The sequence below is a fragment of the Petaurus breviceps genome, unplaced genomic scaffold, assembly GCF_028583685.1.
Source record: "Petaurus breviceps papuanus isolate PSGF00001 unplaced genomic scaffold, PetGlider_PUasm1.0 176, whole genome shotgun sequence".
Classification (NCBI taxonomy): Eukaryota; Metazoa; Chordata; class Mammalia; order Diprotodontia; family Petauridae; genus Petaurus; species Petaurus breviceps.
In genome coordinates, this window is record NW_027185771.1 from 35,817,099 (window position 1) to 35,828,802 (window position 11,704).

Here is an 11,704-nt window from a genome sequence, read left to right on the forward strand (position 1 = left end):
ATAAGGCAAGAATTACCTCTGATTTTAGCAGAATGATACTTCTAGAATCTGGTTCCACATAAAATCAACTTTAAAAGTATCCCTGATAGTGACTGCTATAATCAAAAGCCTTCAGTGATTCCCAATTGCCTAAAAGCAAGTTTTTGCCCTTTTGCCTGGCATTCAAAATCATCTACAATCTGGAACCCTTCTAGCCTTCTTCCAGTCCTCCCATTTGTAAATCCCACATGCCAGTGAAACCAGATGATTCTGCTGAAGTATTGCGTTCTTTGGCCTTCTTATATTTACCCTAGTACTGGAACATTCTTCTTTCCCCTCTTATTGAATTATCTTAAATTGCAATGTAAATACCACATCATCCATAACCTTCCAACAGTTACAATCTTTTCCTTTTGATGTCAGAACTTTGTCTCCACCTCTCTGATTTACTCATTATTAAATATTATGTATAATAAATGGCTTGTATTCACAATTCCCAGATCCATACTCATTCTCTCTGCTGAACTCCTGAAATTTAGTCCCATGTCACTATTTATTGGGTATCTTCACCCTATCACACAGTCCTCTTCAACTCAAATGTCCAAAATAGAATCTATTATGAGCTGGGTGATAGAAACAACATGGGGCTTCGAGTCAGAGAGACCTGAGTTCAGATCTGGTCTTAGACATATATTAGCTGGGCATGCTACTTTGTCTTTGTTCACCTCAATTTCCTCCTCTATAAAATGGAGATAATAATAGCCCCTACCTCCCAGAGTTGTAAACTGTAAATTGTAAAACAGAACAGTACCTGGCACATAGTAAGCACTATAGAAATGTTAGTTATTTGTATTAATACTATTAGAAATAATAATAAGAATAAATAAGAAAATTAGGAAAATAATCAGATGTGGTAGTGAAGTAATAATAAAAACAATAATAATTACCTTACCCTACACCCATGCCTGGCTTTTTTTTTACTTTCCCTATTTCTATAAAGGAAACCACCATTCATCTAGTCACCTAGCTTCACGACATCAGAATCATCCCTTGCCAAGCATGCCCCTTGTTCACACAGATCCTAACAGGATCTCTCCTTCCTAATAGTCATGGCCCTAGGGGTGGGACAGATATGGCTGATTAGATCACTTTGATGAACAGAAAATAAGTAAGTAATCCTTCCACTAAGAAAAAACCATCATGCATTACTACCTGCCTTGTCACTGTGCCTTAGGGATAACCAAACCTTTCCATCTCCCCTGCGTCTGAAACCTTCCAATTAGAATGTGTCCTCCTTAAGTGCTGGGAACATCTGGCTTTTCTATTTATCCTCCCCACCCCAATTTGATACAATGCTTGATGCATGGTAAGGAAGACCTTTATAAATGGTTTTTTTTAATTTCTCTTCCATTTTTCATCCTCCCTCATATCCAACCAGTTGCTTATTGATTCTCTCTCCATGGTATATCACATACCCATTCCCTTTTCTTACTCAGGCAGTGTCTAATCCAGACCCTCATCCCTTTTTGCCTGGATTATTGCACCAGACTCCTAATTGATCTGATCTGCATTTCTTCTCCTACTTCTCCACCCTAACCTCTACCAAACTGTCAAATGAATATTCCTAATACCTAGGTCTCTATGTTTTCTCCTTACTGGAGAAGCTCAAGTGACTCCATTTTGCCCCCAGAAGAAACTATCAACTACTCTGTTTGATTTTATAAATCTTTCACAGTCTGGCTTTAACCTAATTTTCGAGACTTAATGTTCTCTTTTAATTCTGTTTTAATGTACTCATTACTCTCTTTCACACACATTCTGACCCAATCAAACTTGGCAATTTGCTTTTGCTCATACACAACATTCCATCTCCTAAGGCCTTTGCATAGGCTGTTCCATTTCCCAGAAAAAAAAACCCTTTCCTCACTCTCACCTCTTAGAATCTTTCTCTTCCTTTCTTCCTTAAATGTCAGGAGAGGTATCAGCTCCTACAACAAGTCTATTTTATCCCCATCTCAGATTCTCCCAGTTCTATAATCACTGGCTCTCACCTCCAAGAAATTATTTTGCAAATATTTTGTATTTAATTTTCTGAGCATACTTTATTTTTTACATAAGAGAATGTAAGTTCCTTGAGGGCAGAATTTCTTTTCATTTTTTAAAAAACCATTGTATCCATCCTCAATTCCAAGCACAGTGTCCAACATATAGTCACTTAATAAGCACTGATCACTTGACTAGTTGATCAAATTTTGAATGAATGAATGATAATCTAGGTTTGTTTCTTATTTTCCTACTAGATGATAACTTCCATGAAGGCAAGAACTGATCTTATTAAAACTTTGGCTCCACTCTTCCCCACCCCACCAAGCACAAAGTTTTCTGCCCTCGATAGATATCTAAAAATATGTGCTGTAACAATAATTAAAAAATGATAACAATGTTTATGCTTTGACATTTGCAGAGCACTTTGCAAATATAGCAGCCCTGGGAGGTAGGTGTCATTGTTCAGATGAAGAAGCTGAGACAGACAGAGACTAAGTGATTTGTCTAGCTTTACACAGCTAGTAAGTTGTATTTAACTTGGGTTTTCCTGATCTCAGGTCCAGTGCTCTGTCCACTGTGAATGACTAAATGAATAAGTATATATATATATATATATATATATATATACACACACACACACCCCCCCCACACACACACATATTTATATATACACACATACAAACTTTCTCTGTGCTGTGTGTCATACTGCTTTCTAATATAAACTGTTAAACTAGGCTGTTTTGAACTTCATAACTCATTTGGAAGATGACATTATATCTCATGTTAGTTCTGGGTGTTTTGCAATAACCTTTCTCCAAAAGCATTAAAATTCTGATGTTGGAATGTATTTCTAGAGTGAATAAAGGCTCTCTTTACATATTTTATACAACTTAGAATACACAGTATATGCTTCATAAGAGTATCAAGCTATCTGGGAAGCTATAGATGGCATTATGGAACTGATGAGACAGGACAGATAGACAGGAATAGTAGGAACAGGGTTGACCAGAGTCAGCCTGACCTGGATGAGGGTCCAACTGCACACCCTTAATAGCTGAGTTACTGAGGGCAAATCACTTACATTTTCTCAGCCTTCTTGAGAAAATGGAGATAATAATAGGAACTGCTTCACAGTGTTGTTTGGGAGATCAAATGAACTAATGTATAAATGGGTTATATAAATGTAATTGATGGTTATTATGAGGGAATGATCTCGAAGGGTCCCTCCAACACTAATATTCTGTCATTTCATTTGGTAAACTTGTATCCTGTATAACTCCTCACCATTTTGCTATTTAATTTGAACTTTGATCTGTAACACAATGGTTACAAATAAATTTTTTTTATCACAAGAAGAATTATAAGCCTAGTTATTAGACCACATAATTAAAGAGTTGGGGCAGGGGGAACTCTGAAAAAATCCAGTTTAAATAGGAGAATCATGTAGCTACAATTGGAAAGGAACTCAGAGAGTATTTAGCCCACCATCTTCATTTTAATGATCATGAAACTCAAGGCTGGAGTGATCAGATGACTTGTTCAAAGTTAAACAAGTTGGTAATTAGTGGTAGAGGTGGGATTTAAACTCAAGTCCTCCTACAGTCGATAGAGTGCTGATCCTGGAATCAGGAAGATGTATTACTGAGCTCGAATCTGGCTTCAGACACTTACTAGCTGTGTGACCGCAGGCAAGTCACTTAACCCTCTTTGCCTCAGTTTTCTCATCTGTAAAATGAGCTAAAAAGAAAATGGAAAACCACTCCATTATCTTCACCAAGAAAAACCCTAGTTGGATCACGGAGAGTTGGACATGACTGAAATGACTGAACACGTCTTAATCTAAATTCAACACTCTTTGCTAAATCTCCACAAATCTTGACTGTGCCTTAGAGCTTGCTGTCATGGGACTTGATGTGAATCAAGCATCCATGTGTGCTTCAAGGAGAAAGCTGTTTTCAGCATAACAATAACTCAGTGCCAGTATGGGACACTGCATCAAAGAAAATGCTTCATATACAAAGGTTATGGAGTTATCCAACAAAGTTCTTTCCAATATTTCTTCCTTCATTTACTCTTTTCCCCAGGGTCCATCCCCATATCTGGTGCCCTATTTAGGCCTTTGTGGATCTGTGTCTCTTTCCCATTTTTCTGGTCCCTACTCTTTTTATTTGAGTTATTTTTGTTTCCAATTATGAAAAAATGGAAAATTGGAAGTGTGACAGGTAAATCAGAGGTGAGGCACAAAAGTACAATCTGATGATTGAACTTTGATGACTTTAATTACCTGGGTATAACATTAAGTAAACTTATGGGAACGGTCTAATAAGACTCCTACTATACAAGGAGAGCAATAATCAATATTGTTCTCTAAAAAAACCCACTGAGTTACTCCATAAGTACATTAATAATAATAATAATGGACAATAATAACCAATATTTATATATCACTTTAAGATTTACAGATCTACACACTTTATAAATATTATCTCATTTTGTTCTTACAGCATTGAAACGCAGGTGCTATCATCATCTCCATTTTATACATGAGAAAACTTAGGCTGAGAAAGGTTAAAGGACTTGCTCAGCGTCATATAGCTAGTAATTATCTGAGGTTGGATTAGATCTCAGGACTTATTGAACTCCAACTCCAACACTATCAAATGCACCACCTAACTGCGTTTCAGACACGGAAAATAATTCATTTTCAAATACTGGGTTTCATTGAGTATTCTCCCCACACATTTATGTTGTTGTAATCCCTCTTCATCTTGGGCTGCCATGGCAGATAGATGAGGAGCTGGTTCAAGAACAGGAGGAGGAAAGGCACTGGTTGACTTCTGAGAAGTTTTGTGGCACTTTCAATGGTACAATGCTACTTCCTGACATAAAAACTCATCATTTTTAAGACCAGTATTCTCCTGGTTATACTATTTGCTTCCACCACAATCTCGAATGAGTCAAAATTGTTAGTGAACCAAAAGACAATGGGAAAACATATATATGGGTACAAGTAGGCCACTATATTGCCAATGATGATGATAATGATGATGGTGGTGATGATGATGGGGATGGCAGCTGACATTCTGAAGTATGGCAAAATATATTTCAGCACTTTGATTTACCAATAGATGTGCAGTCTTACAAAAGTGGACATTCCTCCAAAATGTTTATTACAACTCATCTGTGGCTTCTCAACCCAAGTAACTATTGTCTGTGTTCTCACATAAATCTTTGATAGGAGATCCACCTGGCATACAGGGTATTTAATTTGTCCTAGTACTCAAATGTGAGAGTGATTCCATCAATTCAAGATTTACCCTAATGAAACTGCCTGAAACCCATCCGTTGTTATCCATTTTATGTAACTCTCATCCATATCCTCCCCACAAAATTGCCACAGGGGTCCACCTACCTTGTTGGAGTCTTTCCTTGTTTCTCCTGATATCTCAAGGAAACCAGTATAAGACTCTGGCTGTCCATCTGTAATCACTTGCTTTCACTATAACTAATTCATCTGTTTTCTTTTTTAAAAATGTTTTTAGTGATTAATTTTTTTCTACTATAAGCATAATTTTCCTCAGTATTTTTCCCAGCCCTCCCAGAAAGCTATCCCATATAATAAATAATGTTTTAAAGATCAAAGTACAAAAGAGGAAAAATAGCACAATTGATCAATACATAAAAAAGTCTGAAATATGTTCAATGTAAAACACTTGTGTACCTCCCACCTCTGCAAAAGGGTAGGATGTCGTTTCATGTCTCTTCTTTCAAGCCAAACTAATTTTTTTCTAAATAATTTTATAACACTTCATTTTTGTCTTTTTTTCCCATTAGTTTTACTCATTTTTTATATTATTTCTTGTTCCTGCTTACTTCACTCTGCATCAGTTCATATAGGTCTTTCCATTCTTCTATGTAGTCATCATATTCATCATTTCTTATAGTACAATAATGTTCCATTGCATTCGTGTACCACAATTTGTTTAACCATTCTCCATTTCATTGGGCATTTATTTTTTTCCCACAAACTTTCCAACACTGGTTAGACCCATCTTCTGTAATTTTGCAAATTTTCAGGGTGTGGGGTAAAATTTTAGGGTCATTTTGACTTGAATTTCTCTCAATTTTTGTGTAATGGAGACTTCTTTCACATGGCTATGAATATTCTTTTGAAAAATGTTTGCTTCTATCCTTTGACCATTTATCTATTGAGGAATGATATTTGGTCTTATATATCTCTTTTATTTCCTGTTGCAGAGTTTTCCTCTACATCTCTAGAATATGTGTGGTAAGAAAGCAAGAAAAGATACTGGTCATATGATGAGGAATGATGAACAGCATATGGAAAGATTGAATTGTGTATTAATTTCTTTTCTTATCTTCATTAGGATCAATGAATCACTATAACCAGGAAGTGGAGAAAAGGGGAAAAGGTTGATTTTCCTCAATTTCTGGATCTATAGTTTACTTTTGTCTTCTGTATTCTCCTGAATAAAGAAAATGTGTTGCATTTCACCAAAATTAAAATGCCAGAGCCAAAAGATGCCTTAGGAAGCATCTAGATTCTAGTCCAACCATAACTTGAAAAGCAAAATTCTATATAACCTCCTGTAAAGCCATGCATGAGCAGCTTACCAGAGGACTGCTGAAACAGCTTTCAAGGTTGTTATTACATAGTATAGTGAGCTCTCTATTTATTCAATAACAAATCAGAGTAAAATCAAAATACAGCATTCACAATGTTACAACTTGTCACAGGAAATCAAAACACAACATTCACCATGTCACAACTCAATAACTTATCACTAAAATGGCCACATAGTTTTCACCAAAGTGGTCATGCAGATTAAAAAAAAAGTACATGCATGTAGACAATCACAAAATCCTTAATTCAATCACAAAGTACAAAAGTCAAAGTTCTCCACCCCTAGGTCACAGTAAATCATAGTCTTCTCAGTCAGTACACAGTATCCAAGTAAAGTCTTCTTTCAGGTTGACTCAAGGCTGGTTCTCAGCTTCCATGGTTTCTCTTCCATGGTCCCAGCTCCAACTGTCACCTGGGTTCAAAGGCCAGTAGTTCACAGTTCCTTATCCAGCTCCTTTTCCAGTTCTTCATTCAGTTCCCATTCTGTATTGAAGCTCGCAGACTCTAGTCTACATCAAGTTCTTCACAGTTCCTGTTTCTGGGAAGACAAAACTTGACAGAGCCACAAAAGTATTCATACACATTGTTGGCACCATCTTCAATTCACTATCTGCCTGTGTAATCAACTCAGATCCACCAACAAGGTCTGAGAACTCAACACAAATCATCAGCATCAAAATCAACACAGGCCCCCAAACAAGGTCCAAGAGGTCAGCACGAATCATCAGGAAAGTCCCAGGACCTCCAAAACCCTCCTTCAGAGTTGTAAACATACAACCAGAAAATACTCTTTCAAGGCTTCTAGTAAGTCACCAGGGCTTCTGGACAAAGTATCACAAATAAACATCAACACAGACAGAACAGACAGAGTGCTGGGATACCATAAGTTTTCTCCTTATTGACTCTGCCACCACAAGAGTCTTCTAAGTTTCTGCTCTCTCTAGCCTGGGCCTCTCCTTATATATCATCATTAACTCTTCCACTTCCTGTTGCAGGAGTTCATGAGTTTGAGGGTTCACAAATTGTGGGGTTCACATGTTCTATTTCTTAACAGACTTGATAAGAAAATTTTTCCTTTGAAAATAGAATTGTGATGGAATAATAAAAGGTAGAAAAATGCCTTATTAAAATGAGGTCATAGTTGATTCCTCCTGTTTCCAAAGTGACATGTTAAGAGTTTTTTATGAAGAGTTTCAAAGGAGTTGGTAAGTACTGTGCATTCTGGGAGAAAAAAAAACCAGACCTTTCTAACTGTAACTCTAAATTTGCATTTTCTTTCTTTTCCAAAAATGTCCTTTCCCTCTCTCTGTCCCCTAAACTCATCTTACCCCAAACATCTTTGTAAGGCCATCTACAAGACCTTAGGGATCCTACCAAAAAGGAGGGTCATGTACCTCGTGAGGAGTGCCTGTCTCTATCCAAAGTGGAACTCTGTGACACACGTCTTTCAGGGAGCCTGTCACACTCCTGAGTGGATAAATGAGCCACAGTTTATTGTCTGTCTGTGACCTGTGCTCCCTTATTCTGCCTGTCCCTGACAAGGATCCTGACAATTCTCACAAGACTCTCAAATCAGATACTACTTTTTTGGTTCCTGGCACACAGCTGATGCCAGGCAATCAGCCCCTCAACCCTTTCCAGTCTTCTTCCACCTTGGCCTTCGTCTCTCTGACCCAGGGACAGTGGCTTCAGGCTCAAAAGAAACTTGAAGTGAAACAAGGTATTAATTCAATAGTTTAAACAACTACTTCTGTGCTTGCCATTACACCTTCCCAACAAGGAGTCATTTGGACATGGCTTAAATACCTGTAGTGAGGTGAAATTCACTAGCTCCCAAGAAAGACACATTTGAACAACTCAAATTATTTGACACTTCCTCTTATCTATATTTAGCTGAATTTTGTTTTCTTCCCATACTGAGGCCACACAGAACAAATTGATTCCTACTTCTACTTGTCAAGTCTTAAAATATTTGAGGAGATTGAACTTCCCCACCCCCAAAAAATCCTTAAAGTTGTCGCCAACAAATTCACAAATGTCAGTTTCTAATCCTATTATCATCTTGCCACTATCCTCTAGATGTGTTCCAAGTTACAAATGGTTTTTCTAAAATATGGCACAAATAAGCAAGCATGGCATTGCAGAATAGATGTCCTGACAGTGAATGTGGCATATACAGAAGGGCAGAGGAAGTCTTTGACCATCTCCATTCTAGATACCATGTTGCTCATCACATTGGCCTTTTTTAGCTTCTATGTCACACTATGAGCAAAAGTGGAATACACTTGGAGTATGCTAAGGTGCCCAGATTTCTTTCACATGAACTAGCCATACACACACACACACACACACACACACACGTTAATTTATTCTGTCCTCCCTTTTTCTCCTTTGTCTGTTCCACATAACTGATAGAAGTAAGAGATTGCAGCCTCTAAAACTGTTTTACTCTGACAAAAAGGAAGTGTGATATTTGCAACACCCCCCATTCTACCATCTCTACCTCCCCAACAGTGGGGCATTCTGGGTCACATACTTTGTTTGCAAAAATGAGAGGGACAGTCATTAGAAGACACAGTAGTGTCCTCTAGGTGTGGAGAAAGACAGGGAAGGAAATGGTACCAGCCCTGGCAACACTAGCTGGTACCTAACTGACTGCATGATGTAGTGCCATTTCACTGCCAATCTCTGGCACCATAAACAGACATTAACCAAAGGTTTGATTTAAAATTGATAGAGATGGCTTGGAAGAAAGATTTGGAGAACTGTAAATAATATCTGATCTCACTGTGAACAATTAATCAAATATTTATTTATTAAGCACCTATTATGTTCTAGACACGGCTTTAAGAGGTTAGAATAGAGGTTCCCAAAGTTATGTAGCCTACCACCCTATTTTCAAAATAAAATTCCTCAGTAACCACTCCCCCCAAATCTTCTTTCTTTAACCCTTTAACTTTTTTTGAAATTGGATTAATTTAAAAAAAATTATATATATATATGTGCACATATGTATATATTTATATATGTATTTCAAAGATGCATCTTAAATTTAGTAATTTATTATATATTTGTGTTTTTTTCCTGCATAGAAATTTTGATGATGCAATATTGCCTTAAGTAACCATATAATATCACGGTGTAAACAAGTCCTTATATGCCATATTTCTGCCAATGCATGTTGGACTTCCTGACAATGTGTAACATGCACACCTTTCAACACCTGCTTGTTAAGACCTGTAGGTGGACTTGACCACTGATCAGGTATAACTTGCATTTTCTGTGTTTATTTGGAAAATAATGTAATCACTATGACTTTAACTGTTACACAACAGAGGAAAAATGTATAATCGTTTTTTCAAAATTTTCTTATCTATTTTGCTTATGCTTCCATGGCCCCCTTATTTTTATGCAATGCCTCCAATTGCACCAAAAGCTAGTACTGCCCACCCCCCCCCCATCATTCCAGGGGGTGGTATTGTCCACTTTGGGAATCTCTGGGTTAGTATTAACTCATAAAAATGTAAGCAATTCCTTTTTGGAGCAAGCTTATATTCTAATGGGTGAAACAAGAACACAGAAAATATATTGCTTAAATATAAAATTATGTACAAATACAGGCAAAGTAGGAAATACAAGGTAATTTGGGAGGGAGAGAATTAAAGTTTATGGTGGAAGGGAAGGGAGAATTAGGAAAGGCTTAATTAATGGAATGGCACCTAAGCTGCAACTTAAAGGAAGATAGAGGTTCTATGAGGCAAAGGTAATGAATGAGTGAATTCTAGGCATGGGGGATGGTCAGTGCAAAGGCACAGACACCAGAGTTCTAGTGTTAAGAGTGAGGAACAGAAAAAAAAATATTTTGGCTGGATCACAATCACAATCACAAACCAGAGGCAACTACTTTCCATCACTCTCTTAGCACTGACCAAGGCTTCAATACTTTTGTGGATCTGTCATCTCTTTCAATTAAATTAAATTCAAAACAAAGTTGTTTGTTTAATTCTATGGGTATTCCATAGAATGTTACAGCCTATTCGTGATTTCTTATTCTGTGTTATTCATAACTCATGAAAAATCATTCATAAAGGATCTACCCAATATGCTAAATACCTTCTTCAGGTTCTTTGGATATTTTCTGGGTATGTCCTTCATTCTTACTGCACAATCATGCTGACTCCATTTTTGGTTATGCAAGTCTTCCAAGATGTTTGTGCTATTTCCTGTGCATGCCATTATTGCCAATATACGATAGACTCTTACATTTAGCACAAATTTCATTTTTAAAAACTATTTTAGTTATTCAAACTACATGTAAAAACAACTTTTAATATTTGTTTTTTTAATGTGAATTCCAAACCCCCTCCCTCTATTGCGCTGCCCTCCCCTCCCTATGACAGCAAACAATTTGAAATAGGCTCTACATGTGTAGTCATGCAAAACTTTTCTATATTAGTCATGTCGTGAAAGACATACCCAAATTGGGTATCTTTGTATTTATCAAACACTATATCACTCTGGTAATTACCTACTATGTATTATATAATTAATCTATACCACTGATCCTCTGCTTTGATTCTTAGTCAATACCAGAAAAAATGGAAAGCTGCATGGATTTGCATGTCATTCTTGTGCAGGGGTCATGCTATTCATCTTTATCATTCCAACTTTAGTGTCTATGCTGCTGAAGGAAGTACTAACTGCAAATTTCTCTGTTGCCTTTTGGATTACCTACAATTGTGATTCTACTGACATCATGGTGTTCTATGATCTTCAGCTGGGTCAACACTGCTGGAAGAATGCTGGTATGAAAAGCATCAGTTTGGGTAGCAGGAAGGCATTTCAGTTCAAGGAATATACCATAAAATGTGTGAAATATTTGCCAACCCTATCCTCCTTCCAATTTGACTTTGGGCACAGATTGCAGTGTCAGTTCAAAAATAGATGTAATGATGATATGAGATAGCTATCCAACTGCTTATCATACTCTGAATAAAAAGCATTTTTCATCTACTTTGTTTTTGTTTTTCCTGT

At 36.9% G+C, this 11,704-nt stretch overlaps 1 non-coding gene across 1 annotated transcript; it reads right to left on the reverse strand.

Moving 5' to 3' along the window:
• Nucleotides 1-11,262: 11,262 nt before the first annotated feature.
• Nucleotides 11,263-11,367, reverse strand: LOC138159652 (U6 spliceosomal RNA). Its single transcript, XR_011167936.1, has one exon. It is a non-coding gene; the product is annotated as a U6 spliceosomal RNA (small nuclear RNA).
• Nucleotides 11,368-11,704: the final 337 nt, after the last annotated feature.